Source organism: Dermacentor albipictus, chromosome 2, assembly GCF_038994185.2.
Source record: "Dermacentor albipictus isolate Rhodes 1998 colony chromosome 2, USDA_Dalb.pri_finalv2, whole genome shotgun sequence".
Lineage (NCBI taxonomy): Eukaryota > Metazoa > Arthropoda > Arachnida > Ixodida > Ixodidae > Dermacentor > Dermacentor albipictus.
The window spans coordinates 105,862,578-105,876,519 of NC_091822.1; positions in this window are offsets into that span (position 1 = coordinate 105,862,578).

Sequence of the window (13,942 nt, forward strand, 5' to 3'; positions counted from 1 at the left end):
GAGCCTTTGCCGTAATGGAGGGCTCTGGAAGGAAAGTAAGAAAAGTGGACTGCATGTTGCCGACTACGTCACTGCCGACTTTTTACACCTATAGCTAAGTGGAACATGGTTGGTTACTGTATTAACGGCTGTGTCCTCTCAGGTTAAACTCTGTCGGACAAGATGGCGCTACGAACATGACGAACGGGTGCGCATGATGCTTGGAATGAAATGCGAACAGCGTTGCATCTTCAATGTCACTTTTTGAGTTATTGATCCAGTCAGAGTTATGTTTCTTGAAACAGCTGCTGACATCCTTGCTTGTAGTGAAATGTGAACAGCATTACATTTTCAGTGTCACTTTTTGAGTGATTGATCCATTCAGTTATGTTTCTTGAAACAGCAGATTGACAAAATGAGTCATGCTGTTTATTTGCACTTATACAGCATTTGGAAACAACATTCCATTGTGTGCACTCTGTGAAATAAATGGACAGCATAGTACTGGCACACGAGTAAGCCTTTTACATAAAATTACTTACCTATATGTGCTGCTTGAATGAGTAATGGTAGCTGCCCTGTGCACATGTGACTTTCGCAGTATGTACATTGAAAAATACCGTGTATTTCATTTTTTAAAAAAAGCACTTTGCCTATTGGACAGTAGTACATGGCTTGGACTATGCCCTTGGCTTCCATGGTGCAGGTGTTAGCCGAGAAATGTAGATATGTTACACAAAAAACGCATAACCTCCACATTTGTGGAAACTAAGATGTTGATTTAACAACTCTGTAGAAGAGGAACCACAGTTTTCGAAAAGAGATGGTTGAAGGTATGCTATGAAAAACATGACGCTATGTATGTGATTGGTGTCCTTGTGACTTATTTCTAGTAGTCTTGCATGCAGGCATTATGCCCCTTTCAGTGTCACTTGCCAGACTGCTCTTTGCTTTTCCTTCCCTCTCTTCAAAGTGTGTATGTCTTCAAACCAAATAATAATAATGAGGAGTGGGAACCAGACTCGTAATTGCAAAAAGTGCACTGCTGTAGGAATCTTTCATGTGAGGGCAGCATTAATTTAGTAAGTTAACCAAAATCATTTTCAGTTGCATATGTGCCAAGAACATTTTTAGTGCTCCTAGCATTTTTAGCCTACTTCGCCCACATAGGCATGCTGCTGCTGCCTGCTATCTAGCCCCTGAACCATTGCTATCGCTTGCGAAAAAGAAAATTTTGCATGTCCGTCTGATAAAAATGGGAATGTGTGCTCTTCTAGGTGCCAATGAAAATTGCCCTTCCACCTGGGAAAGACGCCTGTGCAATTGCATCGTAGTTCATTCAAAGTCAGATATATTGGACCTCAATTCTACGATGCCAGGAGGACAAAACTGGCCGCTGTTGGGAGGCCACATTTAGGGAAGTTTTCTTTGCGACTGCTGAAGGTGTAGGCACTGTTGTTTGAGGTTGTGCTGTGGTTCGTGGGTCTACTAATGTGATTAGCATTCTTAGCCTATTTCTTCCTCTACAGATGGCTATAAAGGTCTCTTCGGCAATAGGTTTGTTACTACATTGCTTGAATTATAATCCCATATAACACCGACAGACATCGTGAGATGGGTCCCTATATAGTTGCGATTACAGAATAAAAAGAACAGCAGCCAGGCATGATTGCAGCGGTGCAATTAGATGGACACTACAGGAGGCAAGGAGATGCTCTGAACTCGTACTGTGCATTCAAGGTTGGCCTGGTCTTTTCTGTTCTTATGTGCTGTGGGAAGAGAAGTGAAGTGGACAGAAGAGAAGTGGAGAGAAGAGGACAACACGTTCGTGTTGTCCACTTGTGTCCTGTCTGCACGCCTCGCCTCTTTTTAGCATAATGAATCCTTACCAACTAGCTCAGCTTTCTGTCGTTTTAAGACTGGAGGTTCCTTGAGTAGTCCACAGCATGGCTTAAACAAGTCTTCAAACACTTGCAACACCTTTTGCACCACGAGCTCCGGTGCATTTTCTACCAGCTGTGCTGTGTTCACCGGCCTTGGTAGAAGCTTGAATGTTGCCAACCAGATCCTACCACGCAACTTTGTGCCATTGCAACCGACAACCAAGAGTGTCCGTTGGCTCGCAGTCCCGCCTAGGCATACGACCACTCTTAAGGAACCAAGCACAGGGACAGCCTCACGGATGCACTGTAGCTTGACGTCTGTTGCCACCAGCCGGAATAGCGAACGTTGGTTGAGTTATTATTTGTCTTCCGAGATGACGGAAACCGGTGACCCAGAGTCTAACCCGACCAATATCTAATGATGATCCATTCTCCTTGAAGGTTACTGTGATGAGCTTTACTGCTGAATTTGTTTGAAATGAATGCAGAAGTTACTCGATTTGATTGCTACCTGGTTCAAGATTGTTAGCTTGACCTGAATGGTTTCTTGCCTTTTAGTGCTGGACAGACAGCAGCTGGCCAGATGTCTCACCTTGCCACACTTAATTGTAGCACGAAGTGCTTGCAATCTGGTGGCTTGTGTGATGTCCTCCACGGCGAGTGCAGGGTCTCATTCTTCCTTGAGATCCGGATTTCATATGCCGGATTTGTCTTGCCCTTTGGGCTTTATTACTTGATCTTTCTGTTCACTGGGTGCCGCAAGGCGCTTTTTACGTGTGAGCGTACATGCCTCCACTTTGAAGATTCACGATGCGGGTGTAACGCTCGGTAATAAGGGTCGGCCCAATACCAAGAATGAGGTCGGTGGCGCAGCTGTCACGGCGGATGATGTATCATGTAGATAAGAATAGATGAATGGTGCTGCAAGATGACGTCATCGGCACGGCGCCAACACGCACAGGTAGCGCAGTTCAGATGGCTTCAGCGCCCGACATAACTCGGTATTCGGAGAGGCACGTAATCAGTTCTGAATCGGCGCTAGCGAAGAATAGTCGGTGCTTCATTGCTGTGAAGCTGTATGGACGGAGCAGGCCCTTTTGTGATTCTGCAGCTGAACAGGGGGCTAGAAGGACCGAGGCGCAATGGAAGCGCCGTCTAGAACAACTTGAGTATACAGATCCCGAAGTCGTCGCTAAATGCCAAGCTTGGACTTGATGTTCCGGTATACACCAGAACACCGTGAATTCAAAGGGCGCCGCCATATTGATGAGCGCCGGTCGAGCCATCTATCCCAAGCGCCGCGAAGTAGCAGGCCTGGGCTGCCACGCCGGGAGATGCGACCCGGCGCGAAAGCGAAACTTGGGCTTTTTAGCTGGGCGGAAGGCGTGTTTCGCGTTTTTGCTAACCTGTCATTTTCGCTGTCTGGATTCAATCAAACTTCAAGACCTCATGCAAGTCCGCAATGGCCACACTGAGTGCTGTGCAGACTGCAGAAGCGAATACATCGGGAAGGTACGCTATTACGTTTGTACAAACCGCGCGCTATATGCTAGAACACGTGTGAGCTTTTTGGCACGTAACCTGTGAAGGAATTTACAGCACTGTGTTGGTGCCATATATTATTAAAGCACGCAGAACACTGTCATCTGCACTTTCAATTTGGTCTTGTTTGTCATGGTCTCTACTGGGTTGGCCGCGTTTGGCAACCAACTGGCGAGGTCGTTTGACTGCCTGGTTAGCAGACGCCTGCCCTTCACCACCTGCACATTGAAAACAAAATAGATGTTATAGTAAGAAGGGCTGTAGTTCTTTCCCATGCCATCACTGTTGCGAAGATATAAAGTCCTCTCAAAATGAAATAGAAAATACACCAGGCCAATTGTATCGTGCAACCACTTAAGAGTACAACATTCAGAACAAAAGCCTACAGCACTCGAACAAGCAGCATATGATGCTAAACCTGCACTTATTGGAAAATGAGGTACTACAGTAGTTATAATGTTCAACTACATGTGCAGTCAAAGCCCGTGTAACAGGGCGAGCATGACAGATGCAGGTGTTGTACAGTTGCACAAACCATGACAGGGCACGTAAAATTACCATCCCTACTTAAAGCTGCATCATCAGGACCCCTTTGGTACAAGACAACAACCGCACCTGCATTCCAAGAAATTAGCCCCACCAGCTGCAGCTACCTGGTACCAGACCTGTTTCGATTGTGCGAGGCCATCGGATTGTTGGCGCTCCCTTAGAAAAAAAAAACAGTAAAAAAAACTAGTGAGAACGATCAAAATTTTGTTACAAAATACAAGAATAATTAAGCACCTTATTTTCCTCGCCATATGAACGGAAATATTTTGCGCTTTGTCCCGCATAACAGCCCGCACGCAGTTTAGAGCTCAGGAGGCTCAAATGAATTCGTTACGAATGACACCTGCAACACCAGCTCGTAAAGGTAGGTGCGCTGCAAGAACACCTTCGGCGACGAGTAGTCGTCGTTTACGTTTTTGTGGACGCATGCTACGTGACGAGCAGACTTCGGTTTACTTTCATTAGCAATAACGCTCACCAGCACGGCCTACAACTTGTCGTTCACGCTTAATGGTCATTCCATGCACCAGCTGCAAGTATCGCTAACCGCAAACTCAACTGTTCCGTTTAACCATCGGGAGCTCTGCCTGAATGAAAACACGAAAAGGCTTGCCTTTTTGTTATCGCCAAGGCGAAGCACCGGCGCGGGATTCTGCTCTGTAGGCTTGTTGCCCAGAAAGTGCTCGGAGCAAACCTGCGTGTTACACATATTACGCTTGTAGGGCGCAAAGTTGAACGTGGCACCAAAATATACACAGATCGAATACTCACTCGTGCATTTTCACTGGGTTGGTAGTTCTTCCTATTCACTGCAGCTATCCACCGGTGGCGCAGCTTGGCATTCTTCGTTGCGGATGGAAATCGGTGCAGGCTGAAAACACCGCACCGGCACGATTCCCTACGTGTGTTGTGCTCTTCGCAAACAGCGCTAAGCAACCTGCTCCTTTTCCGCTGGTTGTTTTGGCATCCAAACACGACGCAATGATGCCCAGATGACTTCTTGTACTTTGGATCCGTGTGAACGGGCACATTTCCGCACTTTGGAGCCCTAGAGCTGGCGCTTGCCATGTCTACTGGTCGCCGGCGAACACACTTTGGCAGCCCAGTGCGCCGGTCGACCGGGCAACCCGGGTGCGAGAGTATGCGTTTGGTTAGTCTGGGTGCGAGACTAGCGTGTTCTGGTCTATAGACCAGAACACGCTAGTCTCGACCAGAACACGCTAGACTAGCGTGTTCTGGTCTATAGACCAGAACACGCTAGTCTCGCACCCAGACTAACCAAACGCATACTCTCGCACCCGGGTTGCCCGGTCGACCGGCGCACTGGGCTGCCAAAGTGTGTTCGCCGGCGACCAGTAGACATGGCAAGCGCCAGCTCTAGGGCTCCAAAGTGCGGAAATGTGCCCGTTCACACGGATCCAAAGTACAAGAAGTCATCTGGGCATCATTGCGTCGTGTTTGGATGCCAAAACAACCAGCGGAAAAGGAGCAGGTTGCTTAGCGCTGTTTGCGAAGAGCACAACACACGTAGGGAATCGTGCCGGTGCGGTGTTTTCAGCCTGCACCGATTTCCATCCGCAACGAAGAATGCCAAGCTGCGCCACCGGTGGATAGCTGCAGTGAATAGGAAGAACTACCAACCCAGTGAAAATGCACGAGTGAGTATTCGATCTGTGTATATTTTGGTGCCACGTTCAACTTTGCGCCCTACAAGCGTAATATGTGTAACACGCAGGTTTGCTCCGAGCACTTTCTGGGCAACAAGCCTACAGAGCAGAATCCCGCGCCGGTGCTTCGCCTTGGCGATAACAAAAAGGCAAGCCTTTTCGTGTTTTCATTCAGGCAGAGCTCCCGATGGTTAAACGGAACAGTTGAGTTTGCGGTTAGCGATACTTGCAGCTGGTGCATGGAATGACCATTAAGCGTGAACGACAAGTTGTAGGCCGTGCTGGTGAGCGTTATTGCTAATGAAAGTAAACCGAAGTCTGCTCGTCACGTAGCATGCGTCCACAAAAACGTAAACGACGACTACTCGTCGCCGAAGGTGTTCTTGCAGCGCACCTACCTTTACGAGCTGGTGTTGCAGGTGTCATTCGTAACGAATTCATTTGAGCCTCCTGAGCTCTAAACTGCGTGCGGGCTGTTATGCGGGGCAAAGCGCAAAATATTTCCGTTCATATGGCGAGGAAAATAAGGTGCTTAATTATTCTTGTATTTTGTAACAAAATTTTGATCGTTCTCACTAGTTTTTTTTACTGTTTTTTTTTCTAAGGGAGCGCCAACAATCCGATGGCCTCGCACAATCGAAACAGGTCTGGTACCAGGTAGCTGAAGCTGGTGGGGCTAATTTCTTGGAATGCAGGTGCGGTTGTTGTCTTGTACCAAAGGGGTCCTGATGATGCAGCTTTAAGTAGGGATGGTAATTTTACGTGCCCTGTCATGGTTTGTGCAACTGTACAACACCTGCATCTGTCATGCTCGCCCTGTTACACGGGCTTTGACTGCACATGTAGTTGAACATTATAACTACTGTAGTACCTCATTTTCCAATAAGTGCAGGTTTAGCATCATATGCTGCTTGTTCGAGTGCTGTAGGCTTTTGTTCTGAATGTTGTACTCTTAAGTGGTTGCACGATACAATTGGCCTGGTGTATTTTCTATTTCATTTTGAGAGGACTTTATATCTTCGCAACAGTGATGGCATGGGAAAGAACTACAGCCCTTCTTACTATAACATCTATTTTGTTTTCAATGTGCAGGTGGTGAAGGGCAGGCGTCTGCTAACCAGGCAGTCAAACGACCTCGCCAGTTGGTTGCCAAACGCGGCCAACCCAGTAGAGACCATGACAAACAAGACCAAATTGAAAGTGCAGATGACAGTGTTCTGCGTGCTTTAATAATATATGGCACCAACACAGTGCTGTAAATTCCTTCACAGGTTACGTGCCAAAAAGCTCACACGTGTTCTAGCATATAGCGCGCGGTTTGTACAAACGTAATAGCGTACCTTCCCGATGTATTCGCTTCTGCAGTCTGCACAGCACTCAGTGTGGCCATTGCGGACTTGCATGAGGTCTTGAAGTTTGATTGAATCCAGACAGCGAAAATGACAGGTTAGCAAAAACGCGAAACACGCCTTCCGCCCAGCTAAAAAGCCCAAGTTTCGCTTTCGCGCCGGGTCGCATCTCCCGGCGTGGCAGCCCAGGCCTGCTACTTCGCGGCGCTTGGGATAGATGGCTCGACCGGCGCTCATCAATATGGCGGCGCCCTTTGAATTCACGGTGTTCTGGTGTATAGATGTACAGAAAAGCAGGCCCTTTACTTATCCAACTACTTCAGTAACCACAAAACGCTGGTAGCCGTACTCGGTCTGTCTTGGAGACCGACTGCGGAACAGATCAAAGATGGATTCTGCCCGTCGGACGACGTGAAAGAAAAAAAAAAGAACGGATGGAAAGGAGGTGGACAATGAGTCGACGGCTGGAGGAAGAGTAGGGTGCGCGTTGGCGGAAATAGAAGTAAAAGAGGTGTGCGAGTCGCCAGGTTGGATGAATAGTGGGTCGGAAAAAGAAGAGGTGTAGATAGGCGGAGAAGATCCCTGGTCGAAAAAAAAAAAGAAGGTAGGTTTGTGGCCAGCGGATCCTAGTGACTATCATGTGAAATAAAATGGTTAATAATGTAAGTAATTGTGCTGTCTTGAAGTGAGATATAAATGATATGAGACGAACCCGAATTGGAAGTGAAAGAACAGGAGAAGGTTTGTGGGTCGGAAGATGAAGAAACAGCAGCGAATCCCAGTGAATGAAATGCGAAATAAGATAGCCAGTTAATAATGTACGAGCCAACGCTGGCTTCAAGCTGTCTTGAAGTGGGCTATAAATAAGAGAAATATTCAGAGAAATAATGAGATGAACAATAAGAGAATAAGTAGACAAACCATGACGACAAAAATTAGATAAAGTACGCTCACGCGAAATACGTGTTAACTTCGTGAAACGAGGGCCGTTCTTTTTTCGCGGTACTTGACATAACTGGCAGTGCTTTCTTGAGTTTGAGAAGTGGACAATTCCGCAAGGCCTTTCTGAAGTTCCCATGCGTGTCGCTCCACTGTTCTCGCGATGTCAACTGCCTTTTGCAAGGCAACATTCTTTTCCACCAAAAGCCTCTGCTGCATGACCTTGTCCCGTATTCCACACACAGAGCGGTCCCTCAGCATGCGGCTGAGAGCTAGTACTGAAGTTTCCGTTTTTCGCCGTCTGCCGAAGGTCAGCAACGAACACCACGACGCTTTCGATTCAACACCCGAATTCAGCTTGAAAACGAAATCTCGGAGGTGGGCTGAAGTTGCTCTTCAAGGTCGCTATTAGCTCTCTGTACTTATTTTGATTTGAACCTCAAGGGTCCCCGGATGTGACTATAGATGAGGGGGGACTTTACATGAAGGCTAACTACTTTTGGCTTCGCCGGTGACAACAGGTTGCGTAGGGTGGCGCCTGTACTGGATCCGACACTCGACAAGAATATCCGCTTTTTTACGCGCAAGCGTACATGCCCTGTCGGTGAAATCGGAGACTACGTCGGAGGCCACCAAGTTGGCATTTATTACATAATGAACACGTGAATTCTGAAAATGAAGCAACACTAATAAATTGCGAACACACAAAATGAAACAAAAGGAAGAAACAATAAAAGAACGCATCGGCCTGCAACGCCACCAAGTAGTTGTAGAAAGCATTGTGCTTTCAATTGCCTTCCCCCGGTGTGGCTTTCAGATGGTGGAGCAACATTGCCACGATGGTGTTAAACGTCACCCGGGAGAAACCACCCTGTGACAGGTGCAGGTGGACCACCCGCCTTGCAGATCTCCTGGACAGTGTAGCTCAGCTGCTGCTTCTTCCCCGGCCGCACTATTCTTGAAATTTGTCGTTCCATCTTGCTCTTCATAGACGACTCTCCCTGGCTGGACCGCATGGACTCGACATCCGGGAATGCAGCAGCAACCTCCTCCTACTACCGCGCAGTTCGTGCTACTTAGGCACTGTCAACCGCTTTGAGCACCTCCTGAACTTCTTGTCAGCCAGGGGCAGTGGCCGGGTCTTTGGGTCCATGGGAAACGAGAGCGGCTTCCCCTCGGGCCTTCGACGAGGTGACGGGTACATCTGGCGCGGTGGTGGCCGTGGCCGTGGCTGCGGTGGCGGCGGAATGACCTGGGAGTCTGCCTCATTCGTGCCGGTGGGCTTCTGCTCTTTCTTGGCGGGGTACTTTAGCTCCGCCACACTTAGCGTAGGTGCTGGTGTGGGCACCCGGAGTGGCTGGTCATTCTTGACACGGAGCTCCTGCACCTCGCTGGCATGGCTCCCCTGGAAGCTTTCCAGCCACACTCTGAGCTCCGCAATCTCTGCGTCGCGCTTCCGCAGCGTCGACTCCAACTCGGCGAACAGGGCAGGGTCCCATCCCTTGGTCCCGGCCTCGACATCGCACGTTTCTTGCACCGCCTGCTGAGCTTGTGACAGACAAGGAGGTGAAGGCGCTTGGCTCCAGCCGTCTTTCATCCTGCGCTTTCCTTGCTCTTCGCCGTCTCCATCGACGGCGAACTCGTAAGCACTGCTGCTCGACGAGCTGACACGCGCACGCCGAGGTCCGCTGTCAATTTCCTCCGGGTGCTGGCGTCCACTGTAGTTGTAACGAGCAGACACAGACGTGGCGGTAGCTCTGTCCTGAACAAGGGATGTGCAGCCCCATGGGTCTTCGTCATCGGCGTCCTGGTAATGTAAAAACGAATACAGGTCCTCGTACAGCACTCGAAATCTTGGGCGTCGGTCCAGAAATGTAGTCACGCTGCCGTATACTTCAAGCATTAGCCGAGCTTGCGAAGGGCTAAACGCTTCCAACAAGTCGTCTTCCTGGGACGAGCCCTTTTCCTGCAGCATTTCTCGCGGCTGTCTTATGAGATCCACTGCATCTGACTCGGACTCTTCATTCCCGAAGAGTTCATGCTCTCCAATGAAGCTTCTTTCTACCTCGACAACTTTGAACGCAATTGCCGAGCATTCCGTCCCGTTCAAAGACTCGGTGCTGTGCAATGATGATCGAGCTTTGCACTCGTCGCTCGGCGTTGTCTCTGGAGTCGCCAGGATGACATTTTCCGAACAACGCTTGGAAGCTGCTGCTGCAGTCGCGCTCACGTGAACGTCAAATTTCTGCTGCATCTTGAGAAGGGCGAAGAGTTCGGGAAGGCTTCTCTTCATGTTGTTCAGCAGGCTGGCCGAGCCGAACGAAAGCTTTGGCTTCAGCTTCCTTCTCCTGTAGCGCTTTAGAACAGCGACGGTTGACGTGTCTTCAAGATGGCCACGCTTCGATGGAATAGGCGAAGCTTCGGGAGCGCCGATTCTGGAAGCCAGGTTCAGATGGCTGACGTGGAACGAATTTATCGCGAGCGAAACGCGCAGCTCGCGCCCCGGCAGCGCATGCAAAGATCCCCGCAGGTGTCAATTCACGTGACGGCAAGCACGTGATACACGCAAAAAAACATTATGTGAAGCAAATGCCGGAAGGATCTCGCGTCTCTTTCGATGTTAGATTACGTCCCGTTTTCGTGTGTTGTCTATGGCGCGTTTCTTGGGTTGCGGGCCCAAAGACTCTGCGGGGAATTGAGTTCGCGGTCTTACCAAAAGTACGACCACGACTTTTGGTAGTACGAAGCGGAGTGTGGAATTTCTCTGCAAATATGAAAGACGAGAACGAGGATACAGAATCGCATGCTATGCACAATTTAAGAAACGAATAGAAAGACTGCAACGACAAAGAGAAGGATTTACTACCGTATTCTGTAAACCTTCCGACTGTCTAGAACCCTCTTGCCTAAAACGGGAGTCGCATTTTAACGCATTCTTGGAAAAAAATTTCAGCGTCATGATCCCGTTGCGAAGGGCACCGTTTGCATAACGTCAACTGGCGTAAAGCTGACAACAAGTTCGTACTGCAATCAGGGAACGCTGGTCTTTGGCCGCCATTGTTAGGGATCGACACGGGAATGAAGGAAGAAAATAAACTAGGAGGGAAAAATTAAGCCCCGTACGCAGAAATGAGTGAGTGAGTGTCAACTTTATTATTAGAAGGGGTAAGGGATAAGGGAGGCTAAGCTACGTAGGCTTAGCCTCCCTTAGCCAGGTTGTGCTTCACGATGGAGTCTTCAGCTCGTGCCAGTGCCCGTGTTTGGATGTCTCGGTCGGTGCTGGAGAGAAGAGCCTCCCATTGTTCGTCGGTGGGGGGTGGCGAGACGAGGTCGGCGGGCGGGGGATCTTCCGGGCAGCCGAAATGCATCCTATCTGGAAGCACATGCTTGACTTGATTTAAATGACGCCTGTCGCGAACGCGCCGAAGGAAACGCAGTGAGCGTCTTTGGGCACGTTAACGCCAGGCGTCATTTAAAGATAGTCAAGCATGGGCTTCAACTTAAGTTGCATTTCTGAATACGGGGGTAAGGCACGCAGCAAGCCTTTGTAAGCCAACTCTGCATGAAGCCAACCCCTTCACATTCTATACCTAAAAAAAACATCTGTCAGGCCAAGCACTCCGTACAGATGGTTAACCAGTGAAGCTGAAGCTTGTGGCCCCAGTGTTTATCACTGGGTAAATCTCGACGGTTCGTTAAAGTCTTTCTCAATTACTGGTTACGTCCTTGTGTTTCTTGGGTAAATCCCGACGGTTCTATGAAGTCTTTATAAATTATTGGTTACGTCCTTGTGTTTCATAATTAATTAATTATTGACGAAGGCGAACGCGGGAGCAGTGGCAAGAGCGCGTTCGCGCGGCATCGCCGAGAGCCGCCAACGAGCCAACTGTGGAAGAAGACGACGATGCTGGAGCCAATGCTGATGATGATAATTTTTTTCTACACGCGGACGCAATAGTGGGGCCTTAACAGCTTCGCTGTAAAATTCCGGCAGATCCCATATCACCATTAGTGTCGAGGTTAACGTGATTAGCATTGGAGGAACGTAGCGGCACACATATTGGCACCGCAGTTAAAATATGCTGCTAACTACCCATGCATTACCTGTTAGGTTTATTTAATGAAAGACTGCACCTAGTTTAAAACGAATATGTAATATCACAGTGAAACGGGCTGGTGGGCTAGTTGGTATATGTTCTCGTGCTTGGTATTTAGCTATGAATAAGACGGAACCAAGCAGATGACTGGTCAGGTGCTCGATTCACAACCTACTCGAGTTGGACAGAATACGCCTGTGTTGGTGAGCAGGATTCTGCATCAATTGGAGGTGAGTTTTGGAGTGAACTGCGAGGTCCAGTCTATAGATTCTAGTTCACTATAGTCCAGTCCTTCTTCCCTTGGAGTGCGCAGTCTTTTTTGGACTAGTAAGTACAGGCGTTATACCTATAGTATCAATATAAATATTCCTGCTGTAGATATATGCGCCTGCGTTTGGCTGTTCCATTCGATATTCGATACATAATATATGTACTCGAAGAAGTTTGTATTTGCCGGGATTCGATCCCGCGACCTCGTGCTTAGCAGCCCAGCACCATATGTAGCCACTAAGCAATCACGGCGGTATATGTTAGTTTCGGTTATCGCCAAGACATATGCCACCGATCGCTCTGCGTGGTACGCGACATGGACTCATCGATAATTTAGGCCTTAACTTTGCATGCAACACGTACATCTGTACGCGGCAACAAATGACTGCCTGGTGTTAACAGCGCAAAACGTAGACGGGACACGAGACGAGGAGACGACACCACAATGAATGATCGTGGATTCAGCGTCGTATATGATGCTATGTTAGAATGACAAGCGACTCTAAAACAAACCGCGATATAGCTCTCGGCGCAATTTGAACTGATCTTCTCCCCGTCTACTTCTTTCTTTCTTTCTTTCTTTCTTTCTTTCTTTCTTTCTTTCTTTCTTTCTTTCTTTCTTTCTTTCTTTCTTTCTTTCTTTCTTTCTTTCTTTCTTTCAAGCAATGGCTCATACCTCCATTAATTTCTGTACCTCACAACGCGACCTTGAAACATAGAGATCTAAGGCGAAAGCCTTAGAAATGAAATTACTGGGGCCGGAAATGTTATATCCGTTATGAAATCCATATTCAGACACTTCTTCGATGGCGAGTGAGTGGTTGATTTCGGATTAAAAAGGCACTTGCACAGATAACGCTCCCTGTAACGCGTTGCTCAACCAAACGTGTATGATTTGGTTCAAGATTATACGCTACCGCGTTTCTTTAATCCTTCCGCGTATGGATGAAGTTATCGGTCGCTGTACTAGGGCGGCGTAAAGTACCGTGTGTGTCTGTCCATTCTTATCCAACGCTTCACACATGCATGTGCGACACATATCCCATTTGACCCGCAAAATGTTGTGCAACGATACCGTAATAAATATGGCGAAGGATTGTAAAGGACTGTGGGTATCGGATCTCACCGAAGGCCTGTTGAGCTGTTGAATAACTCAAGCTTGCCTCCGTTCTCACTAAAAGTGACACAGCCAGCCTTGCCGTAATCGCACTCTGTCGAAGGCGACTGCACTCGCAGGAGGTACTGGGCACACACGCTTGATATGGTCAATAGTTCGAGACACAATAAGAGATCGACTTGTGTGAAGATTTCTGCCTCTGGCTTCCTTGGCACTGTTGTAGCACTGCTCGTAATAATGAACGTTACTACGCAGAATTCTTGGAACGCAGCCGCGGGAAACGCCTGATATTGTTGGCTCCTTTTTGCTTACCAACGTTTTCTTTTTTCTTTTTAATCTGTACGTAGGAACATGGAAAGGTAGGCTACGCCAGAGCTGGTTGTCCCAAAATCTCGTATCGACCATAAAAAACGAAAATCAAGAAGCAAATACCAAAATATAAGCTGCGAGTGTTACTGTTGTTGTTAATTTCTGATGGGAAGGTCCCTTAAGCCTATAGAGAAAGGAAAAAAGAAGGACCAAAACAGAGCGGGTGAGTCACTGGCATAAA